Source organism: Cyanistes caeruleus, chromosome 6 (genome assembly GCF_971803275.1).
Source record: "Cyanistes caeruleus chromosome 6, bCyaCae1.hap1.1, whole genome shotgun sequence".
Lineage (NCBI taxonomy): Eukaryota > Metazoa > Chordata > Aves > Passeriformes > Paridae > Cyanistes > Cyanistes caeruleus.
The window spans coordinates 67,078,027-67,102,950 of NC_141706.1; positions in this window are offsets into that span (position 1 = coordinate 67,078,027).

Consider the following 24,924-nt stretch of genomic DNA (forward strand, 5'->3'; position numbering starts at 1 on the left):
GAAAAACGTCCTTTTTTTTTGGATGTTCTTGAGATCCAGGCGTGTCTCCGAACTGCCCACTGCTTGTTTGACTTTCATCCGACAGAAAACTGCACAGCAAGTCCACGATCCATTATTCCAGGGCTGTTTTTATTCTGCTGGTTGGTTTTAATGCCATTTCCAGACCTTTCAGAGCATGATAAGTCACCAAAATCCCGAATGCTCAGCAGGTTCCTGTGGCTCTTATCACGGCAGATAAAACCGATGTGTTCCAGAAGGTTGGGCTGGCTCTGTTTTTCCTCTTTCCCTTTATAAAATCAGTGCTGTTCACTAAATATTTTTTTAATCCTGCTGCTCCATCTTTGATTGTCTTCCCATCCATGGGAATAAACGACACAATCCTGGAGGGAGAACAGCCCATCACAGGTGGAAAAAACCTTGCAGGTAAATCTGTTTATTCTACGCTGAATCGTGGAATATCCTGAGCTGGAGGGGATCCAGGGGCTGATCCCACAAGGAGTAAATCCATATAAAACCAGCCCTATTCACTTCAGTGCAATATTTGTGTTGTGTCCAGGTCAGCAGCTCAGTAGTTTTACAGCAGGAAGAAGCTCCAATGGCAAAGAATTCCATGGAAAAATCCTTTTGGAGCTGTTTATTGGTGCAGGCAGTGAGGCTGTGCCAGGGACACCCCTTGGGACAGAGGGCTCCTTGCAGCTGGTGCTGGGCAGGTCTGTGAGGAAGCTGAGCCTTGAGGAGTTTCTGGATCCTTAAAAAGCTGCTGGAAACTCCTCCCCAGGCACGTTAGAGGTGGAGTTCATCAAACTGCGGAATTCCGGAGCCAGGGGAGCATCCATCCCCTCATGCAGGTCTTCAGTAAAGGTGTTAAACAGGACTGGCCCCGGCACTGAGCCTCGGGAGCCACCAAGCTGGGTTTAACTCCATCCCCGCCACTTCCCAGTGTTTTCTCTACACATCCAAGACAGGAGCTGGCAGTTTTTCCAGGAGGATTCTGTGGGAAACAGTGGGAAATCCTTTATGGAGTCCAGGCAGTCACATCCAGAGCTTTTCCCTAATCCTCCAAGCAGGTCCTGCTGCCATGGAAGGAGATCAGGATGGCCAGGCAGGCCCTGCCTTTCAGCACCCCAGGCCAGCTGGGACTGATCCCCTGGTTTTCCTGGCATCCAGGATGATCTGCTCCATGACTTTCCCTGGCACTGAGCTCAGGCTGTCAGGCCTGGAGGTGCCTGAATGCTCCTTCCAGCCCTTCTTGTCCCATTTGGGATCCTGCAGTCGTCTGGGACCTCCCCAGGTACCACAGCAGCAGGAAAATGATGGAGAATGGCTCCATGAGCACTTCCCTCAGCACCTTTTGGGGATCCCATCCATTCCCATAAATTTATGTGTATCCAAGTGCTGCAGCAGCTCCCAGAACACTTCCCCTTGGATTAGGGGCTCTATTGTGCTCCCCATCCCTGTTTTCCAGCTCAAATACCTGGAAAATGTGTGGCTTTGCTATTAAAGACTGAGACAAAGAAGGATCTCAGCCTTTTCCTCATCCCTTATCCCTGTGCTTCCCACTTCATCCAAGGGAGGTTTTCCATGGCTTTCCTTTCACTGCTGTTGCATTTCCAGAACCATTTTTCTTGTCAGCCAGACAAAGTTCCAGCTTGGTCCAGGAAGAAAGATGAAACCAGCCTGATCAACGTTCTCTGAGGTGCTTTGAACAAAATAACCGAGCGGGGAAACCTCTGGGGCCTTCATTTCTTGAAATATTAAAATCATAATGGAAATTATCCAATGCCTGGAGCAAAAACCTTAGGAAATGTTGTGGGTGTTGTGGGTTTGAACATGCAAGCAGTCAATGCTTTGTCAGCTCTGACTGGAATTTTAGTCAGCCAAAGAAATTATTGCTTCACACAGAGATATACACATGGGGATTTTTAAAAAAAATTATTTTGTTTTTTGGGAAAAAAAAATAATGAACATGCTCCTCTGAGCCCTTCAATTCCTGATTTTCAGCAACATACACAAAGAGAGCCTGATAAAATCTTCAGAGCAAACCCTCCTGGGTGTGGGGAACTTGTTTATGGGCGAGGATTTGAGTGTATCAAACGATTTCTGCTGCTGCTGCATCCGGTTGTGTTTTTGTCTTGGTGTAACTAATGGAGCCAGCAGCCGAGCGTGAGGGGGGAACATTAAAGAAGCACAGACTGGCTTGATCCAAATAATAGAACTGGGGGGGAAAAAAAATAAAATATCCAGCTGGGAGGAAAGCTTTGAATGCAAAGCTTGTCTCGGGGTGGGTTGGGATTCAAAGGGACGAATAAACCGTGCCTGCTTTTCCTGAGGATGCTCTGGGTCCAGACTCCAAGGCTAAACCACACCAGGACATTCCTGGGAAGCTGGGTGGAGTTTTAGGGACCTTTCAGGAATAGTCACCGTGAGGAGGGATAGTTTGGTGCTGCTGCAGTCAGTGATCAATTCCTGAATCCCAAAAAAACCCAGGAAAAAGGGGACAAGCCACCTCTGGCTCAGCACCATCCTCAGAACATCTGGAGATGGTTTCTGGGGTGTTTTCCTCCTCAGACTGCGTCTGGAAAAGCAGCAGCTCTCCGAGGAGATTTTTGATGGCTGCAATTAATTTAATGGAGATTTTCAGTCTCTCCAAACACTTTTCCCCTGTTGGAATTTTCCCTTCATCCTTGAGAAGCAGTGGCTCTGGGAAAACCCCTCTTTGTGGCCTTTCAGTATTTTAGGGGGGGGTTGTAAAAGAGAGGGAGAGCGACTTTTCCTTGGGCAGGTGGTGAGAGGAGTAGGAGAATGGTTTTAAACTAAAAGAGGAGAGATTTAGGTGGGATGTTGGGAAGGAATTCCTGGCTGGGAGGGTGGGGAGGAGCTGGGATGGAATTCCCAGAAAATCCATGCCTGCCCCTGGATCCCTGGAAGTGCCCAAGGCCAGGTTGGACAGGTCTTGGAGCAGCCTGGGATAGTGGGAGGTGTTCCGTGACAGAGGAGTGGAATGGGATGGGGTTTAAGGTCTCTTCCAACCCAAACCATTCTGGAATTCTGTAATTCACAGGATCTGATTCAGCACCTTCCTGGTCAGAACATGTGATGATGCACTTCCCGTCGAACAGAAAATCCCTGGATTATTTTTCTCTGCCCAGTTTTCCTTGGATTGGGTTTTTGCTTCCAACCTGCATCACCATCCCCATCTCTGTGAGCGCTCTGAAAAGTCTTTGCTGTGTGGGGATCCAAATAAAGCTGGTTCAGATTTTCCCATCTGAAAATCCCAACTTCTCTAAGGACGTTCTGCATCCCGAGCTCCTTTTGTTTGGAATTGTTGGGGCCTGTTTGTTTCCAGCCTCCCATCCCCGGTAATGAAGGGGCTGATTTCATCTCTCATCCTTTGTGTCCTTGATTAAAAGGGAGCAGAAAAGAGACAAAGAGAGGCTGCAGTTGCTGCACAGAGGAGTCAGCAGCACAAAATGCTGCTGGTTCAGTCACATTCCAAGCCAACTGCCGTGGTATATTTGGGATTTTCCATCAGGAATTGTCTTTTCCTGTGTGTCTTGTGTTGGCCGTGGAGGAAGCTGAGACCACTGGTTTAGTTCAGAATCTGCCTTTAAGAGTTTAAGATATCATCAAACCAGCCCAAATCCCTTAAAACACAAATGCTTCAGCCGCTTGCTGTCCCAGCAGAGCTCCAAAATCTGGGAGAGCCATCCCTTGGGATAGAAGGGACCTTAAATCCCATCCCATTCCACCCCTGCCATGGGCAGGGGCACCTTCCCCTGGGGGAGGCCCTGGAATGGAATTCCCAGAGCAGCTGTGGCTGCCCCTGGATCCCTGGAACAGTTCCCAAGGCCAGGCTGGACACTGGGGTTTAGAGCAGCCTGGGACAGTGGGAGGTGTCCCTGCCATGGCAGGGCTGGGATGGGATTCAATGTCCCTTCCATCCCAAACCATTCCATGATTCTCTTTTAAATCGGATAATGAGGGGATGTGGAGGAAAATCTGTAGGAACCTCCACAAAGTGAGGTTTCCTGCAAGGAAAAGGGATTTGTTTGGAAAAGAGCGGGCAAAGCTTCTGTGTGCCACGGAGAGCTTGGACACCACCACCCTAAACCAGCCTGGGGAGGGGCTGGGTGCAGCCTGAGGGATTTGCTGGAATTCCAACCCTTTTCCAGGAGTCTTCTGCACAGGCTGGGTGGGTTCACCTGGGAAAATGGGGACTGGCTTTTCCCGGGGTGGGATTTGGAGCCACCGTCCTGTGGGATAAGTCTGGATGCAGAAATGCCCTCCCTGCACTCGCCATTCCCCTCCTTGCTGGGCTGGAGAAGATTTGAAACCCAAAGAGTGAGATTAGAAAATCTCTTGGCTTTGGAGATCTCTCCTGGCCGGAGTCGTGGCTCCCTAAATCCTCTTTGGAGCTCATCTGGAGCTGCCTCCCCTCCTCTCCTGGATTTTTGTGTGAGCCTTTATTTCCTGTGTGATCACAACCTTCCAGTGTTTTATCCTCTCAAACGGTGCTTGCTTTGTGGAGGCTTCGCTATTTCACCAGAGAAGCGCTTTTTTTTTTTTTTTTTTTTTTTTAATTGTTTGTTTGGGGTTTTTTTTTTGCTTTTTTTCCCCCCATTTCTTTGTTTTCCTCCCACATCAAAGCCGTGGTAATTGAGCAGCTCCCCAGCAGCAGGGCTGCTCTATTATCCCTGACATCCTCCTCTGCTCCCAGCAGGCTCTCCACAAGCACTCTTCAGTCCTGGCACTCATCCTTTCTCCTCACAGAGATGTGTTGGAGAGCGCTCTGGGCCGCCTCTGCCTGGGCTGTGCTGGGTGGGGGCCGCTTTGCTGCAATGTAAAGTGAATTTTTAATGAGCTGAGGGGCTCTCAGGCTCAGCAAAATGTCCTCGGCGCTGTGGCTCTGAGGGCGATTTGGATAATTTGGTATTTTGGGTTTAAAGGTGGATAATTTCTCTGCTTTCTCACCCCGTGTCACCTTTATATCCTGATTTAACCCTTCATGATTCACTAGAATAAAATCTGGATTTTCCAGCTTCGGTGTGGGGGTTTCATTCCAAACCAAGTCCTGGTCGTGGTCATAAAGTTTTCCATCAGATTTATTCAGCTGCTTCCTGAGGATTAATAATAATTCCTGATTTTTTTTGGACCTGTGCAGAGAGCAGAGGTTCAGCTTTGTGGGCAGGGTTTTGGACGAGGAGGAGGAAGGGAATGCTGAAATCCGGCTGCTTTGTCACAGGGAATTAAAATGGAAAACTAAGATTTGACAGAAAAGGAAGAGCAACAATTTATCAGTGAAAAACACTGAATTTATGCTCTGTCTCCTGTCACTGATCCATTTGTCACATGTCTGGTGGCTGAGCGTGTGTTTGAGATCTGACACTTGAAAAGAATCAGGGGCCCATCCCCTGGTTCCTCATTTTTGAGGTGGTCATTTGGGATTTTTTTCTCTGTAGTCAGCCTGGATGGAGCTCTGAGCAGATTGGGATGATGGAAAGATTTCCTGCCCATGGGATGAGATGGGATTTAATTTGGAAATCAGCCTGGAATTCCGTGAAAACTGAGGTTTCAAGGCTTGAAGGGTAACAAAACGCAGCCCATGTGGTGGAAATTACTCGGGGGGTTTCTGTCAATGGCACTGATCGGCTGCTGGTATCGATAATTTGGGATTTATCAGTCCTGGGATGAGCTGGTGCAGGGAGAAGCAGAGTGGGCAATAAATTGTGGCTCTGGGCTGGCCCTGCCTGCTGTGCATGGTTAAACTGCTAATTTGGGTCTGCTCTGGGAACAGGAATGCTGAGATCCTGCATTTCCAGCTCAAGGGATACCCATTAACAAAAATCAGGATATATCGACGGAGCTGGAGGAATAAATTGTCCTGCTCAGTTAATTGGCTCCTTAGGCTCCCCCTCCAGAGCTGCTCTGCTGCTTCCTTTGCGTCCTTGTCTTTCCCCGGTTCCTTATGGATTCTTAATTCCTAAAGGATCCAAAGCCACCGTAACTGAGGTGGAACATCCCTCTTTGTGCCGTAGGAATCTGTGAGGATTCCTCTCTGATTTTTATAGGGATGAGCTCTGGTTATTGCCAGGGTCAGCTGTAAAAGTGGATATTCTCCTTTCTCCCATCGGACAAGGAGATTAATTGCAAAGCTGTGGATGTTGGGGTTGGAAGTGCCAGCAGATCCTGTGGGATAATGAAGGATTCATCAGGAAATTTATCTGGAAATCTGGTTTGAGGTACAGGCTGAACTCCCTCTCCTCTCCCTGTGCGTGAAGGCACCGAGCAAATCAAACCCAGCCTATCCTGAAAATCAAAACTTGAACCTGACTCCAGCTCCATGTGCAAGGATGGCTCAAAATTCCAAGCCCAGGCTCAGGCTTGGCAGGCTCACAGTGGGATCCACCCTCATTAATCTGTGATTATGATTAGCAACTCTAATAATAATGACCAAAGAAGTAATTAACGAGGCTGAGCTTGGCATGGGCTTAAACAGAAATATTATTTGAGCAATCTGAGTCTTTAATTTTTTCCTCTAATTTCACTTCAATAGGAGTTAAATGAAGTGTTGTGTGTAAAGCTGGAATGCTGGGAGAATTCCACAGCTCCACTTGCATCCCCAGGCAGGATGGGACACTGGAATCCAACTGAAAGGGAGGAAAATCCTTGATTTCTGGCAGGCAGCTCCAAGTAAAGAATTGATCCCCAGAGGTTTAGTCAGGGATTATTTTATTTTATTTTATTTTATTTTATTTTATTTTATTTTATTTTATTTTATTTTATTTTATTTTATTTTATTTTATTTTATTTTATTTTATTTTATTTTATTTTACATTATTTTATTTTATTTTATTTTATTTTATTTTATTTTATTTTATTTTATTTTATTTTATTTTATTTTATTTTATTTTATTTTATTTTATTTTACATTATTTTATTTTATTTTATTTTATTTTATTTTATTTTATTTTATTTTTTAAAATTTAATTTAATTTAATTTAAATTCAATTGAAATTTAATTTAATTTAAATTTAATTTAATTTTCTATTTGATTCCTTTAGGGGATGGAAATGGCAGCAATTTTGATGCTGGGAGACCTGGAAAAAGATTTTGGGATTGGGACTGGGAGGATGCTCAGGGATTTCTGCGGTGCAGTTTTGATACCTGTCCTTCTAAACCTTAATTAAAATCACTTTTTGCCATAAATTATTTATAGCACATCCATATTTCTATATTGATCTATCATGATCTATATTTAATTTTTGCTTTTTCCCTGATTTTTCCCTGGGTTTTGGTGGCATTTGGGGCTGATTGTTCCCATCAGCTGGGTTGGGATCTCAGAGGGGCTCCCATGCCTGGTTTGATTTCTCCATTCCCCAAATCCCGGAATGATGAGGTGTTCCCGAGGCCTTGGAAGTCTGTGGGAATCAGCTGCCTGGGAAGTGCTGCCTGATCTTGGTCTTGGTCAGGAGATTTCCATTTTGGCCGTGGAAATTTGGTTGGAATAACAATGGTGATGATCAAAATCCCTCAGTCCTGCTCCAGCATTTCCTTGGGATGGCTCTTCCTGCTGCTCCAGAGGGGCCCAGTGGATACCGCCCAGAGATCCCAGAGGGATTTTTGGGGTTCTCAGAAATCTGGGATATTCGTGTTCCTGCTACTTGCCCTTAGGTCTGAGCACCAGAAAACTGTTTGAGCATCCAGGATCCCACTGTTACCCACATTTCCAGTTCCCACCCCAGTGGGAGAAGCTGTGGGATGGTGCTCCCTCCTTCCCAGTGCGGATATTTCCAAGGAAAACAGCGCAGGGCTGCTGCCATGACACTGAGAGGGATTAATCAGAAATAAAAATGAGGAATAATAAATAATAATAATAAAAAAAGCTAAGCCAGGCCTGGGATTCATCATCATCCTTCCCAGATTCCATCCCGATGATGCATGGCATGGATACAGCCGGAGGAATGCCGCCTGTGGATCTCCAGAACTTTCCTGCTGGATTTGGGGGAGCTCTGAGCAAAAAGGTCCCACTTCTGGTGATGGATTAACATTCCTGGTGGGCAGGAATGGAGCCCAGAACTTGGAATTCCTGGTGGGAGCTGCAGACAGCAGATGGATTTTGGCTCCTGAGCGTGTGGTGGTGAAACGAGGACAGATGTGAGAACAAAGCTGTTCACTTGTTCATAAAAAAGGGGATTTTCAGTTTTCCTGGCTGAACCGAAGGGCAGGGGCTTAAATGTAGTTTGGGATTCCTTGAGCTGGGAATAGGATATGGGATAATAATGATAATGAAAGTTTGTTTTCTCCTGGTCTGGAAAAATACAATGGAAAATCTGTGATTTTGTCATCCTTTAGCCAGATGGGGTAGGAGGTGTTTGGTTCTGGAAAACTTTGAATTCCATGTTAAAAGTGACACCTCATCCCTGGAATTGTCCAAGGCCAGGCTGGATGGGACTTGGAGCTACCTGGGATCGTGGAAAATGTCCCTGCCCGTGGCAGGGTTGGAATGAGATGGGATTTAAGGTGCCTTCCAAGTCAAACCGGTCTGGAATTCCATGAGGATGGCTCTCTGCAATTCCAGTGGGAAGGGAGGACAGGAATCTCTGGATCTTTAATCACCTGACCATGCCCAGGATCTCTTTTTCCTTGGAGAGTCTCAGTGCCAGCTGCAGCCTCTGTGTCCATTTCCCCACATGGATCCAAAGAAATCCTTTCCAGACTGGGAAAACAGGATGTGGATCCCCCTTGGGACAATGTGCTCAAAGCCAGCCACGAGCTCCTGCTCATCCTGCCTGAGCCTTCCTCCAGCTGGGAAAGCTTTTAGGGAAGGTCGTTCCCTGTTTCTGCATTTTCCATGGAATATTTAAGCATCAGCACCTTCATCCTGATGTCCTGGAATTCACGCTGGAATATCTTGGATGAAAGGTATGGTTTGTCAAAAGAGAAATTTGTTTTAGGGTAATCTCATAAGAAAAGGACTAAATATGAATTAATTATTAATTGATTTATTTAGAATGTGATTTGCCCCTGAGATCCAGAGGGTGGATGTGAGGGTTTGTGTGTCTTCTCCTAGAAAGGGTCGTGTTGATCCCAAACACCCCAAACATTTGGATAACCTGGCGCAGGGATCATGGGATTGACAAAATCCATAAAACCAGAGCTCCAGCAGGATTGGGTTTGGGAATATTCTTCACTTCCCAATGGATCCCATGGATCCAAAGCTTTCCCCTTCCCGAGGTTCCAGCTCCTGTTCCTGGTGTTGACACTCCTGGGGATAACTCATGATCCAGTGGTCACTGGAACAGCTGGAAAAGGGCATTTCTGAGGGTGTGACCAGCAGAGTGCCACATCTGGCCAGTGGAGACTCCCACAGCAGCCACGGGAAATTCCCTTGGGAAGAGCTCGGGGAGGATTTGTGTTGGATCCACCTCATTTATTTTTATTTACTTCCCCCTTGCAAGCCCCGCTGATTTTCCATTTTCCATTTCAGGAAAGCTTTTGGAGCTCATTCCCTTTAACTTTTTGCTGCCTGAGGGTTGACAGCAGAGCGATTTTTTCCTTGCTGTTCCAGGAAAACCGGTGTGAAATCCCGGTTATTTGATTTTGATGGAACGCTCTGCCAGTGGAACACCACGAGCCCTGACTCAGATCTATATTTCAGCTTTTCTGGTGAATTCATGCCCCCTGCTGCTGTTTGGGCTGAAAATAACCTTGTTTGGGAGTGGTGATGCCTCTTATTCCTCATCCATCCCATCCCCCTGGGTGAGAATCCGTGTGTGACTCTGGAAAAATTTGAGTGGGGGGAAAAAATGAGGTAAACTACAAGTAAACACCCCAAAAAGTGTTTTCTTTTCAAAAAAAGTTGATTTTGAGCCTTTCTTCTGGGAACTTGCTCTGCTTTCCCCTGCTTGAGCAAGGAAATGTTCCCAAGTTTTTCCATCCAGCTTCAGGGATCCCATGGAATGTGGGTGATGTTTATAAGTTTGAGAGGGGTAATTTTAAACCAAAGAGACAAAAAACTGGGAGATGGGTAAAAATGCACTCACCTCTTACAGCAGGCCAATGGCTCCCCAAAAGCCATTTTAATTTGGGTTTTTAGGAAAAAAATCTTCCCTGTGAGGGTGGGAAGGCCCTGGAATTGAATTCCCAGAGAAGCTGGGGCTGTCCCTGGATCCCTGGAAGTGTCCCAGGCCAGGTTGGATGGGGCTTGGAGCAGCCTGGGACATGGAAGGCATAATTTTGGGTTTGAGTTTTTTCATTTTCCCTGCCTTTACCCCCTATTTTCCCACATTTTTCCCCCTTTTCTCCACCTTTTCCCCCCCTTTTCCTGCCTTTCCCCCAGTTTTCCCCTGCCTTTTTTCTCCCCTTTTCCCTGCCTATTTTTTCCTGTTTTCTCCACCTTTTTTTTCCCTGTTTTCCTAATTCTTTTCCCTGTTTTGCCAGCCTTTTCCCTCCTTTCCTGCTGGTTTTTCCCCCCTTCCTGCCTTTTTCTCCTTCCTGCCTTTTTCCCCTTCCTACCTTTTTTTCCCTTTCCCACCTTTTTTTCCCTTCCCACCTTTTTTTCCCTTCCCACCTTTTTTCCCCCCTTCCTGCCTTTTTTCCTTTCCTGCTTTTCCTCCACCTCCTGGGCACCTTCTGCTGCTGCTGTAAATTAAAGCAGAATTCGAGTTCCATTCTTAAACCAGACTTTCCTAAGAATCTTTGCGCCCCATAGGGAATCTTGGAAGTTGTCACAGCCTAAAGATCTGCAGGATGATCCCATCCCAAAAAAACTGGGGAGTCAAGAAGAATGCAATTGGAAAAGGCAATTTTCTCAAATCCTAAATTCCAAAATTCCTTTAGGAATGCAATTCCTAAATCTCCAAACCAATGGAGGTGGCTGCCAGCTTGGAGTTCCATGGATGCAGCATTCCAATTGTCTGGAAAAACCTTTTGTTGTTTTTCTTTTAATAGGAAAACAGTCCTGGAAATGCTCAAAAAAGAAGTAAAATTAGAATTTCCTATATGGTTTAATGGCCATAGGGTGTGTGGGCAAAGCTTGGATTTGATCTTGGAGTTATTTTACAATCCTAATGATTCCATAATAAATGGATTTTGGATGTGGAAATATCAGAGGGATAAAAGAATTTAAAAAACAAGTGTTTATAATGAAGTAACCATGGAACAAATGGTGCTCAGCAGCTGTTTCAGTTTTTTTTTTTTTTTTGGCAGAGAATTCTTGGATATGTGGAAAAATATAAGGAATAAATAGAAATATTTATATAAATATATTTTATGAGGGAATTCAGGCTCAGGAATAATTTCCCTTTTATGTTTAGAAGCCTTTGCTGTGTGGTAAAACTTAAATTGTGCTTTAATTAAAGTCTCCCAACAGCACTTGAGAAAGAAATGTGTTTATTAATTTTACCCTGTTTGCTCACATAAGAGCATTTCCCTTTTTTAAATGCTAAATACGAGTTTTCCTAAAATCCTGGAATAGCTGGGGGTTGGAAGGGAGCATAAAAAGAATTTTATTCCACCTCCAGCCATGGGCAGGGACATCTTCCCCTATCCCAGCTTGCTCCAAGCTCTTCCATTCCATTTTCCTGGTAAAGACGACACAAAAATGTAAATATTCCTTGTAGGAACAGCTGTGATTTTACAGGGACAAACAGCTTTTAGACTGGGGGGAAAAATCCTTAAAATATTTGACAGGCAGATCCCAAAATATTTGGATTAATTGAGGAAAAATAAAGTTTTTTTTCACTCAGGCTGCTTTTATTTGTGCCATTCTTGAAATAAATGTGGGTTAAAGCGGGAGCTGTCACATCCAGCCTGCCAAAATCATGGAGCTGATGGATGAGGAAATGGTGCTGGGGCTGGGAATTGTTTATTGGGATTAAACATTCCAAGAAGGAACCGTGAGGGCTGGAATTCTCCCGTGTTGTTGGTGGTGACTTCCAAGGCAGGAAGGAGAGCTCCAGAGCCACCTCAGGGATTGTCCTGCTGCTTATCCATGGCAAACCCCCCAAGGTTTAAATCCTTGGAGATAAGGATGTGATTGGGAATGCTTTTGCATCCTACATTGCTAGGAATGGGATATGGCCTGGGAAGAAAACAGAATTTGGAGATGTAATTTTCCTGCTCTGCTCCTCATTTGCCTTGATCGCTTTTATGACCCAAGCACCTCCTCGGGGAGATTCAGCATTCCCTGAGGACTTGAGGCAGCTGGAATTTGGGAATCTAATCAGCTGGAATTTCCTAAGGAGTCAGCTTAAGGATTTCTGTGTGTGGATCCTTCAAAATCATCTGGGAAGAGGATTTTTCTCAGGTGTTCCCTGTTGGAATCACCACTTTAAGCATTCAGCTTCCAGCTCCAAAATATTTATGGGATCTCATATTGAGGGAGCTGCGTTTGGGATAATGGGATGGAGGATATTTTATCTTTTCCTGGGAGAGATTTGAGAGGAATAATAAATAACAATTGGATATCAAATGCCAGGATCAGCTGGGAGAGGTTTTAAATGCTGCAGTGCAAGGGCCAGTTTTATCGGGACATTTCCAGGTCAGGCTTGGATAAAGATTGAGAATTAATGGTAATAATAATTGAAAAGGCAACTTTAAAAGTGAATTTGAAGAGGTTTGAGCCCACAAACCTGACTGGGAGCATTTAATGCTGACTCCAGCATGATGGAGTGATAGTCAACTGTGAGGATACCAAATTTACCAAATTCTTCCTTAATGGACCCTAAAATTCCTTGGGTTAAATTTTTCCATCCCACTCTTTACTCCTGACTGGAGTTAATGAGGATAAACCCCACAAACACGAAGGGATAATTTTGCTGTCACCCCTCCAGGCATAAAGATGTGGATTGCATCAGCTGGAATTGTTATTCTGGTGAATCATTGAATTATTTTTTTTTCTCTGAAATCGTAGGAAAAAAGTAAAGTGAAATTCTGGGTGACAGAGGAAAAAAAAGCAGAGATTTGTGGGTGCAGTTTCAGTTTTCACAGAGAGAGTCTGGCCCAGTGATTATGAAAACTCAGCGTGAGAACTGGGGAGGTTCAGGAGAAAACAAGCGGAAAACTTTTTGGGAATGTGCCAGGCAGAAGCACAGGGCGTATTTGAGTCTCTCACTGATCATTGATTTAAGTGGTTCCATGATGTTTGTTAGAATTTCAACATTTTGATCACTTCTGGCTTGGCAAGTGTACAGCAGAACGAAAACAATTCTGAAGAAAAATACGTTAAACCTGGGATATTCATGGAAAACCCATCCTTGCTTACAAACAGCCCGAGGCTGAGGAACCAGAGGCTGCTTTTAATCAGTTCCTCCACATTTCCTCATCCTGATTTATCTGTGGGACTGTCCCATATTTAATTCTACCCCCAAATCATGGATTAATTTGGTTATAAGGGCATGTTGGAGAGGGAGCTTTCCCAAGGCTCTGAACCTGTCAAATTAGTGGGACACAAATTTCTGCCCTTGTAAAAGCTGCCTGAAATTCCTCCAGTTTCTCTGGAGCATCTTCCCAGGTATTCCTGCCTAATTTTCCATCATTGCTGTGTTTTTCCCTCTGGATTTGTCAGATTTTCCCATGCTTAGGCTTTGGCTCAGAGCAGACATGGAAAATCCTGGATTTTAAAGGTTATTTCAATAAAGTTTTCAATATTCTCATTGTGTTTCTTAGCCAAATCAGGACCTCCAGCACAGAATTCATCAGGAAAGAGGGATTGGGGTGAAATTAAGTGGTTGGAAAAAGGGTTTGGGATAAAGAGCAGTGCCTTGTGACACATTCCAGTGAGCACAGGGATCAGAGCTGGCTGCTTTAATTTAATGTAAGAAAAAAAGATGGAATATGTTGAGACCGGTTTTAGGTCCGAGTCAATGTAAATTCTTTAAATGAGTTGGAAAAAATGGCATTGATTTCACATTGTCCTCCCCTGCAGCAGAAACAGGGCTTTGCTTTAGGCAGATTAATAATTTTTAAAATTAAAACTCAGAAGTGGTCAAAGAACAAATTCTTACCCACAGTGTTTGAGCAGGAAAAGATGCTTAGGTGAGGTGGAAGTGGCAGCAGCTCCACCCTGAGAGCCACAGGAGGAGGAAAATTCCTGGGACAGGAGAAAATAGGGAGAAAAATAGCCCCAAACAGGCTGGAATTGATCTTTATGTCCTTGATCGGAAGGATGAATTTTAAGGATTAAAATTATCCCTGGATGTGGATATCCCAACCTTGGGATAGTGGAAGGTGCCATGGCAGGGGTGGAATTGGATGACTTTTGATCCATTCCAAACCAAACCATCCTGGGATCCGAAAACTGGAATTTATGGTGCGTTTTGTGGCCTCTGTCACATTGAGAGGAGTTAAATCCTCCCCCTTTCCCTGGTTGCTTTGTCTGAAAGTGCTGAGGAAACTTCCATGCAAGTGTTTTAGCAAATTCATGCTCAATTCTTTAATAGCTTCCAACTGCATCCTCTGTCAAATTTTCTGTTCTCCAGAAATGATTTTTCTACTCGGAGTCAGCAAATGAGCAATAATTTAATTTCGGAGAAGCAGCCAGCAGAGAGAAATCATGATCTGATTAATTGAAGCTATTCAGTGCTGTGAGAAGTCTTTTCCCCAAACTGAATGCAAATCCTTGGTGAGGCAGAGCTAAAGCATTTGAAATTGGAAAATAGGAGCGAGTGCAACAAAACAATGACACGGTTATGGACTGAGACTCCTCCCGGGATAAATCACCGGATTTAAAACAAAAGAGGGCAGGAATTACAGGTCTGGCTTCTCACCAGGTCTCTTCTCTTGTGAAAAATGTTGATCTGTGCCACCTGAGAAGGTGGAGAAAGAGAGAAACTGGGGGATTTATGGGAAAGTTTAGAAGGGAAAAGGTGGGAAATTCTCCATCTTCATTTTGGAAGCACAGCGGGGTCATGTTTGTGTTGTTTCAGAGGTCTGGGGTTGAAAGAGAAGGTCCCAATTTGGGAATCTTTTCCTTTAAAGGATTCTTTTATTTCCATATTCTCTGGTGGAGAATTATTTAAAGAAGAGATCAGAACAGGTAAAAATGTCCTTTCAATCCCTCTGTGTGCCAGGAATTTTGGGATCAGGGCCTGGAATGTTGGGGCCTGCAAAGCCATGAAACCAGGAAAGAAAAAAGGTGGAGAGGGATTGGGACAAGGGATGGGGGAACAGGACACAGGGAATGGCTTCCCACTGCCAGAGGGCAGGGATGGATGGGATTGGGAAGGAATTCCTGGCTGGGGGGTGGGGAGAGGCTGGGATGGAATTCCCAGAGAAGCTGTGGCTGCTCCTGGATCCCTGGAATTTTCCAAGGCCAGTTTGGAGCAGCCTGGGACAGTGGGAGATGTCCCTGTGTGGGACTGGCTGACTTTAAGGTCCTTCCAGCCCAAACCATTCCCTGTTTCCATGATCTTGCTGTGTAAAGGCTCTGCTAATAATTATCCTTAGGGAAATGGGACAGGATTTCCCCACCAGTTTGTGATTCCAAGGACAAATGAAAGATCCTGATGAGCCTCGTCTTGTTTTTGGTGCCCTTTCCTTCAAGGACCTCAGGATGCCAGGGGACTTTTCCTGGGATTTGCATCCCAAACCCTGCTGACAATGAAATTGTGGGGGATGTTTTTTCCAGCCCTTCGAGTCCTGTGGTTTGTGCTTTTCCTCCCTTGGTGAGAAATCAGGATATTGCAGAAGCACAATTAATTTGAGTAGGTGCCCGCTGGGCCCTTCTGTGATTTCAGGGAGTGCTCAAATAACTATTTTAGCTCTTCCTAAAGACATTTTGAAGTGAAAAATTCCAGGTAAGAAACTTTATAAAAGGGGATTCCCTTTTGTAGACTATTTACAGAACCGTATTTTTCCTTTAAATTACTTGTGGATCCAAAGTTATGCTGTCTGCTCCAGGATTCCAGCACTTTCCATAAAAATTGTGCCTCCCAAATCCCTCAGGAATCAGGGAAATGTCCCTGAAGCCTTTGGATACCGAATCAGAGACCTGATTCCCTTGGCTGTGGAGGCCTGTGATCTAAAGAACCCTTTTAGACCAGGAATCCGTGGACATGGAGAGGGAAAAAGGAGGTGCCATGGATTTATAATTCCTTGGAATTATAGTGGGAATGCAGAGAGGGATATCAGAGGCTAGGTTTGGTTAAATATAAACAATAAATTATATTTACACTGGATCTTTATTTAATGGGCTGAGGGGCAGCCTTGGCACAGCTCTGGTGGATTTTGTGATCCTGGGATTTGGGATTCAGAGGGAAGCCTGGGGAGCATCCTCTTTTCTGGATCTCTGGCTCCAAGGCAACTGTGCCACATAATCCTTTCCAGAAACATCTCGAGCTCTGTAGTTTAAGATTCCAATTCTCTTCCCACTAAAGCTGTTCCAGCTTTTCACTGCTTTAATTGGGAATGTTCATTTAATTTCCAGCCTTGTTATAGTCACAGGCAATTTTGTCCCGTTTGTTTGGATGCCAGAATCGCTCTGCACTTTAAATATACCACTTTTTTTTTTTCCATGTTAATGGAAGTTTGAGGTTATTTGGGCTGTGTTCTATCATGAAAAACAACAGAAAAGTTCCTGGCGGTTTCGAGTTAAACTGAGGTGAAGCTTGGCAGAATTCTTATGAGGCACAGAATGGGGTGTTCAATTAAAATTGAATTATTTTGAGCTGGGGCTCACTTGAGTGGTTGAGGTCCCCTTTAATGGCCCCTCCTTCCTGCACACGAAGTGGGAGCAGAGGCGATGTCCTGATCCTTAAGGGCATCACCAAAACCTTTCAGAGCTTTCTAAAGTTCAAGCACCTCTCCAAAGGAGCATCTTGTGCTCGACCTGAGCCGTCTGCAGGGACGATGCTGCTGCTCAGCTCCAGGAAATACACGGAATAAGGGATAGAAATAAATCCCTCTCTCACAATCAGCCTCACGGTGGTTACAACCTTGAGGATCTGCTCCCACCCCTCCCCTGGCAGCACAGGGAAGTTCTCCCAGCCTGCAAACCAAAAGGAAATAAAAAAGAGCCAATTCATGTCCATGACTGAGATCGGAGGGAGGTTTTCCAGCTTTTCTGTGGCTGGAAAAGCGGAGCGGACGCAGCAGTGATGAGTGTGGATGAGCTGGCGTTCCTGTCTGGGTGCTGTTAGAGAAACCCAAGGCAAGGAGTTTGAGGTGGCTTTTGATTCTTTCCAGCTCATCCAGATTCCCAGAGAATCTGCAGCTGGAATTGGGGATGGTTTTTGGACTGAAACAGCTCTTTGGTGGCTTTTATTGGCTTCCAGTGCTGCCGTACACTAAAATTGTCACAGTAACAGTCAGAGAGACTCATGAGGAGGAAGAGGCCCTATAAATCCTTATCCTTCAAGAATTCCATTTCAGACTTGATTTTCCTCATGGAAGCAGCCCTTGGAATGAGTAAAGTACTGTACTTACTCACAGGTACTAAAGTTTATGGCTCCAGAACAACCACTTTGAAGAGATTTTTATGGAATCTTCAGCTGGAGGATCTAAAACGGGACCTCTCCACGGACAGGCTCCAAAGGATGCTGCTCTGCCCCAAAGGTTTCTCCTGTTTTATTATCCTGGGATATCAAAGCACTGCACCAAGACAGGCCTTCACCTTTTCCAAGGATTTTGAGGCTGAAACTGGCTTTGTCTCACACAGGAAAAAGGAGGAAGGAATTCCTTGGCCACGTGGGAGGTGGTGATGCTCATTCCAGGGATTATAACAAATATCCATAGGAATTTGTGGAACAAGGAGGAATTTTTTTCCCCCAAATGCCCCAGAAGACTGATCCTAATTAAAGATGAATGGAGTGAGATGTCTGTAGGGTGACTCTGGGTCTTTACAGGAAATGTAAATGTGCAGATGTGGCACTTGGGGACACGTCTTGGTGGTGGCCTTGGCAGTGCTGGGGGATGGTTGGGCTCGATCTTAGAGGGCTCTTCCGACCTCAGTGAATCCACGAAAGGAAATCCTCCATGGGTTGTGCACTCCCATGGAGGTGTTGACAGCCCGGAATCAAATTGTGAAGTGGCAGATTTAAACTCCTTTCAGTGCTTCCTTCAAAATGAGGAATTCCTCTCCTTCAAAATGAGGAATTCCTCGGGATGTTGAGGCGGATCAAGAGGGGCAATTCCTGCCCACAGATACAAATCCAGTCCTCTCCCTGCCCAGGGTGCTGGGACATTCCCCAAGGAAGGGAGGATACTCCAAAACCACAGAACATCTCTGGCAGGTCAGTGCTGATCCCAGTCAGGCCCCTGGCAAGGCTCGGTTTAACTTCTGTCCCTGCCTCACTGCTGAAGATCTGGAGGGTGTTTTGAGACCCCCAGCCTTAAACTCCCCCTCCTGCCTTGCAAAGCTCATTTTAGCCATGAGACACCAGAGCAAGGCATCCACACAGATGGAAAATGCCCCAAAATCCCAGTGGGATGGAAAGAGGGAGAGGTGCTGAACGTGGGGAGTAACGCACGGAGCAGCCTCAGCGGGATCAGGTGTTTGCAGGAGAGCCGCCGTCACACCTCTGGTGTGTGTGACATCCCTGCCCAACCTCAGCACGGGCACATCACATCCCTGTGACAATAATCTGACACGACAGCTCAAAGCCAGCACCTCCTCACTCCCATGTGGTTCCCAGCAGAGGCACAAGCGGGAAATCACAGCCGGCAGGTGACGGGCAGCGCTGTGGCGGGGGTGGTTTATGATCCAGGGAGCCACAACTCCACAGGAGAACCTCAGTCCCGGCAGAGTCACCAGAAACTGTTCCTCTGGCACTAAAAATACGAGTCCAACACAGTTAGGGTGATAAAAGGGCACCTTTATATGAGGATCCTCAGGGACACAAATCGGTTTTGTAGAAAAGGCCGAAGATTCACCCTCAGCCCAATGTGTGAACAATTGCTACAGTTTTTATGGATGCTGCAAATTAGCATATCTGGAAAGAACCCCCCAATGAGGAATCCACCTGGTGAAGTTATTCCCCCCAGTTCTAGTTCCTTCTGGATTCTTTCCCCTTAGGATGAGATCCAGGCCCTGCTGACAGAGGTCTGTCTCGGAAAGCTGGTTTCAGCCTTGCTTTCTAAGGAGAGCCAAGATAGCAGAGGGATCTTGGAATTTGTTTTGTCCTTCTGCCCAGGAAAGAGCTGAAACTGAGCTGCAATGTGAAGCTACAAAGCTGCAAGTAGATGTGTAAAGGATACAGAGAACACAGAAAAGAGAAAAAAAAGGGTAAAAACCAAAATGGCATCAGTGGGAACCTCAGGAAATACAAACTTGTCCTTCAAAATCCAAAAGCTGCTCACTTTGAGGAGCAGCTGTTCCAAATTACCCAGCAGCAAGTGCAGAGGGAAGAGTTTGGAAAACCACAGCATGGCCCTGCCTGGGAGTCCCACAGCGCTCGCTGTGCAGATAATTTAGCAAATCTGGGGCTGGCAATGTTTGACATCTTTTACACCTCCTAATTTAATCCAAAAATTGTCTTCTACCTTTTCTTTGCAGAGCTGCCCCAGGTGTGTAAATTGAATTATATAAATTTACAGAACAAACCACTATATATATATATATATATATATATATATATATATATATATATATTTGGGTCAGATTCCAAAACAGCTCCTCTGACCTCTCACCCCTGCAGGCCTGGGGCGAGCGGAGGAAAACACGGATGTGAGGAGGAAGAAGCAAATCCTGGTTTCCTGAGAAAATGAACCCATTTTCATGAGATCTTTGGGAGACCTCTGGGCTGATCAAGAGCAGGAATTAGCTCAAGAAACACAGAGAGCTGCCAGGAATGTGCTGGACTGCTCTGTCCTGCCAAAGCCAGGATAGGCCTGGACATTCCCACTTTTCCAACTTTAGGAACAAAGAGGAGTTTATGGCTGAAAACTCCCATCAGTATAAAATCTTTGCTTCTTTCTGTTTTTATTCATGGCCACAGAGGCCTTTCCCACACATTATGGGGTGCTGGGTTGTTCCTCAACCCTGTTGAACTGCTCTGCCTTTCCCCATTTCTCTATTAATTGCTCCTGGATACTCCTGCTGGTTGGGATCTATCCTGAAAATTAACTCTTATCTCTTCAAAACCATGCAACTCCAAGCATTGGCTTTCCCACACTTCCATGTTTTCCAGGATGCCCCTTTGATCCGAGATGAAATTCAATATTTAAGTGATAAAATTCAGTATTTAGCTGTGAAAGGGTTTTGGCAAGGCAGGGAACCATGATCCCACCCTGTAATTCTCCTGGAGTTACATCCTGGTGGTAGAGCTGGTACCTTGACCATGGATAAGGAATTCTCCAATGCAAGATGTGGGATGGTTTCCCTCTGGGAATTTCTGTATCAAAAACTCAGGAAAATGGGTTTTCTCCTCCAAGCACAGATTGTCCTGTAAACTTTTTGGGGTAACTCAGCCCTTTAGATGGCCAGCGAATTCCAGAGGAGGCAAAATCCAACTCCTGGAGGAAATCTCTTGTGGGAAAGGGTTTTCTTTTCCCACCATCCCTTTGGATAATGGCTCATCAAGCTCTGCTTTAGCAGCTGATCCAAGGCCAGGTTTGTGCCAATAGCCCCAACCCCAGGTTTGATTTGTTTAACATAAAATTTAGGGCTGGAGGGGCCTCCACAATGAATTTCATTAAAGAGAAAAATGCTGTAATGTAGCATTTTATGATTAATTAACCGGTCATAAAAATGGTAATTATAATTATGCTCCTAATTCCACTCCTGTGTCATTATCATCATAATTGATCAAAATGTTTTACCCCACCAGCATTTTAAAAATTGCAGTGCAGGAGAGAAAAAACCCTTTTAAAGGCCAAACCCAATCCCCAGATCTGAGGGCTTTTAATGGAAAAGCCTTTGGGGTTGGAAAGGACCTCAAAACTCATCCCATTTCACACCTTTTCCATGAGCAGGGACATCTTCCACTATCCCAGGCTGCTCCAAACTGGCCTTGGAAAATTCCAGGGGTCCAGGGGCAGCCACAGCTTCTCTGGGAATTCCATCCCAGCCCCTCACCACCCTCTCAGCCAGGAATTCCCAGTATCCCATCCATCCCTGCCCTCTGGCAGTGGGAAGCCATTCCCTGTGTCCTGTCCATCCTATATCCAAAGTCTTTCCAGCTTTTTTTCCTTACTGGTTCCCACTGGGAGCCACTTTTCCAGCGGTCCACTCTCACCCCGCGCTCTGGGAAAGGCTCTCAGGATCCCAGCGCTGCTGTTTGTGTTGGTTTCCCCTGGATTTGTGTGATGGAAAAGCTCAGGAAGTATCGAATTATCCATTTTCTCCCGGGTGCACGGAGCGCTGATTGTCGGGTTTGTTTTTTGTCGATGTCTGACCTGCAGACAGATCGCAGCTTTTGTTGGTTTTAATATAATGTGGCAGTCTCAGTCTGCAGCCACGGGAATGCCAAATAACAAGGAACAGGTGTATCCCGGAATTACAGGTGCCCTTTGGCTGGAAAAATGGCTGTGGAATTTATTTTCTCAGTTTTCACTGATTTCTCGCAACTCTTCGTCAGGAGAACGAATTCAAATTTTCATTCTGTGTTTGTAATTCTGTAGCTAATGAGATAAATGAATATTTAATTAGTAAATATTGTAGTTTTTGTTATTTTAATTTTTATTTACATGATCTATTTTAAATATATTTATTATTTCTATTACATATTATTTACATTATTTATGTTATTTATGAGTTATTATAATTTTTACTATTATACTAAAATATAGTAAGATCCTATTGAATTGTGTTTCTTTAAACCTGAATTTAACCCAAAAATCCTAAACCCAACTCATTCTTTTTTTTTGGGAATCTGATCGGATCAAGTAGGAGGTTTGGAATCACTTTAGGGTTTCCTCTTGGCATCGGGAACTTCCATTTTTCCCCCTTCAGAATTTTTGACCAGAAGAGATAAATTTAAATAATAAACAGATTTTGAGCCGGAAATGAGGGTGGTCCTTGTAAAGTTTGGGAATGTGAAGGGGGTGACCACAAAACATCCCTGTGGAGAAAGAGGGAATGGCTGAAGGAAGAGCTCTGGATGTCAAACAGGGCTTGACGAGGATCAGTTTGGATGGAAGAGAGCTGGGAAATGCCTGTGGAGTTCTGAAGGACCAGCAGCTGCTCAGCTTTGCCACTGATCCCCATCTGAGAGGGAAAAATTCCAATGGATACGACTCCAGGGGATGCTCAGCTGCCCTGGAGCCACCACCCACAATTATTGCTCCTGTAAAAAGAAAAATCAGAGTTCCAGGTTAGAATCTTGCAGCATTTATTTAGTTATGGAATTTATTTATTTAGTTATGGAATTCCATTGGAGGCGAGGCTTTGATTTGTCGTTGGAAAAGCCGAGGGAAACTCCGAGTTTGGGTTGTGGAGCCCAGTGTTGAAATCCCAATGTTTTCCAAACTATCCCAAGAAACTGGTCTGCAGTCAGGGTGCAGGGATGAGCCTGGATTCTCAGCCTAGAAATTCCTTATTCTGGGAGTGGAGAGACACTGGAAGAGGTTGTCCTGGGAAGTTGTGGAATTCTGTCCCTGGAAGTGTCCAAGGCCAGGCTGGACGGGGCTCGGAGCACCCTGGGACAGTGGAAGGTGTCCCTGCCCATGGCAGGGGTGGGAGGAGATGATCTTGAAGCTCTCCCCCAACCCAAACCCTTCTGGGATTCCAGGGATACCTCTGTGTGATGGGAATGGGCACAGGGAACATCGACAGGAGCATTCCCATAAAACCTGAGGGATGTTGAGGTCAGAGGTGGAACCTGGGGCTGGCTTGGCAAGGTCCTGGAAGAACCCAATTTATTAAATGCCAGTTTTACTGGACAGGACATTCCTGTCCTGTCAGGTGGCAGTGAACTCACCCTTCACTTGCTGGGATGCTCTGGGAAGTGTCTTGGATGCAGCCCTGGATGGGGATGTGGCGGGAAATCCAGTCCTGTCTGTGTGTGCTGGAATATTTGCTCAGATTGTTGCACTGGAATTCTTGGCTTTTAAAAGGGAACAGTTCCAAAAAGCAGGAGAACACTGATGTGCAAGGAATGCTGCTCTCCAGGGCCAGGGTGGCCATGTCTTTTTCAGAGAGTAGGGACCACCAGAGAGAATCTTGGAATATTTTCATGGGAAGGGACCCCCAAGGATCACCCAGTGCAATTCCTGGCCCTGCCCAGACACCCCAACAATGCCACCCTGTACATCCCTGGGAGCATTGTCCAAACGCTCCTGGAGCTCCGGCAGCCTCGGGAATGTCTCCTGGAGCATCCTATCCACGAGGAATGGTCATTTGTGGATGGAATCACAGCCCAATCCATCCTCAGCGCTCTCCTGGGAAGCAGGAGAAGTTCCTGTGAAGAGGATTCTCCTTCACGAATATTTCTGACAACCCAACAACTCCTTTTCGATGGAACCACTTCGGGTTTCATTTGTAGCACCTCAGCTGCAAGAGCTCCCCTCCCTTCCCTCCCTGCTCCGTGTTTTCCCCGGCACTTCTGGCAGAAAGTCAATAAACTTCCAATAAGAGAAATTCTGGAAGAGTTTCCCCGGACTTTATTAGGTTGACAACACTGAAAAAATTGTGTTACAGGTTCTATTTAAAGCTCGCTGCATCCATGTAGGAAATAAACTCATGGATTAATCCCTGGGGAGGGATTAAACCTGGAGATTGGAAGGGTTCAAAGGTGCTCTGAGCCATCCTCCTGATCCAAGCCAGGATTGGATCATTCCCAGGAGGAGCTTCCTTAAGGAAATCTTGGAGAAGCAGCATTTGGAGACTCCCCTCTTCTTTCCCTATTTCCCTAAGACTTCTTTCTCTATTATTTTTCCTGCCTCAGTGCAGGCCTGGAATAGAGTGTGATAAAAGTGAAATTAAACCTTCTGGTGACCCTGATCCTGCCTGGACACCTATGGGAGAAACAGAGATACTAAAATTGCACCTCATTCTTCAAGGAATCCCATAAAACCTCTGGAAACTTCGAAGCCAGGTTGGACACTGGGGCTTGGATCACCCTGGGATAGTGGGAGATGTCCCCGCCCATGGAAAAAGTGTGGAATGAGATGGGCTTTGAGGTCCCTTCTGAACCAAACCAATCTGGGATTCTAATGGCAGCTGGAGAAATGAAAGTTTATTAAAATTCCTAAATTCAAGTGAAGTAGGATGAGTTCCTGCAGCCTTTGCAGAATATTGTCAGAGTCCTGATGCTGGGAAATCACCAGATCCTTAAGGGATCTTTAATCCCATCCTGTCCCAGCCCTGCCATGGCAGGGACACTTCCCACTATCCTGCTCCAAGCCCCAGTGTCCAGCCTGGCCATGGACACTTCCAAGAATTGGGATTCCACAGCTTTTCTGGGAACCTTGGGCTGGGTTTTGGGTCCTCCTGGTGCTGACCCCACCCTTCATCTGGGCAGCTCATGTGGGCTGGAGCATCCCAGGAACACTGCAAAGTGTTGACACTTTTTAAATTTGTCTAAATTTGACTTATTTTAAAGAGATTTAAATGCACTAAAACAAGAGAATTATTTTTTGAACCTCAATTCCCCTCCAAACAGCAAAATGCTTCCAATATATTTACTCCTACCAAAACTCTCAGTAGGTTTTTAACCTTCCCCAAATTTATTCTGGCACAGAAAAAAAAAAAAAAAAAAAAAAAAAAAATTCAGCGTAGAAATCTTTGCTTTCACAAGGAAATTCATCTCCTGAGCGGGGAAGCCTGACTGAGAATCCTTTTGTGTGAAGCCCGGGACTTTCTGATACTCCTGGTGTTGGTAACTTGGCAACTCTTAAATCATGAAAGATTTACACGAGGCCTGCAGAGCCGCCGATGTTTTCTGACATGTTCATTCACACTAAATCAGACTCTGCCTTTTTAGAGTTCCCTTTCCAGACACTGATGCAAATGCAGAGAGACAGGGATGGATTTAAAATGATTTTCAG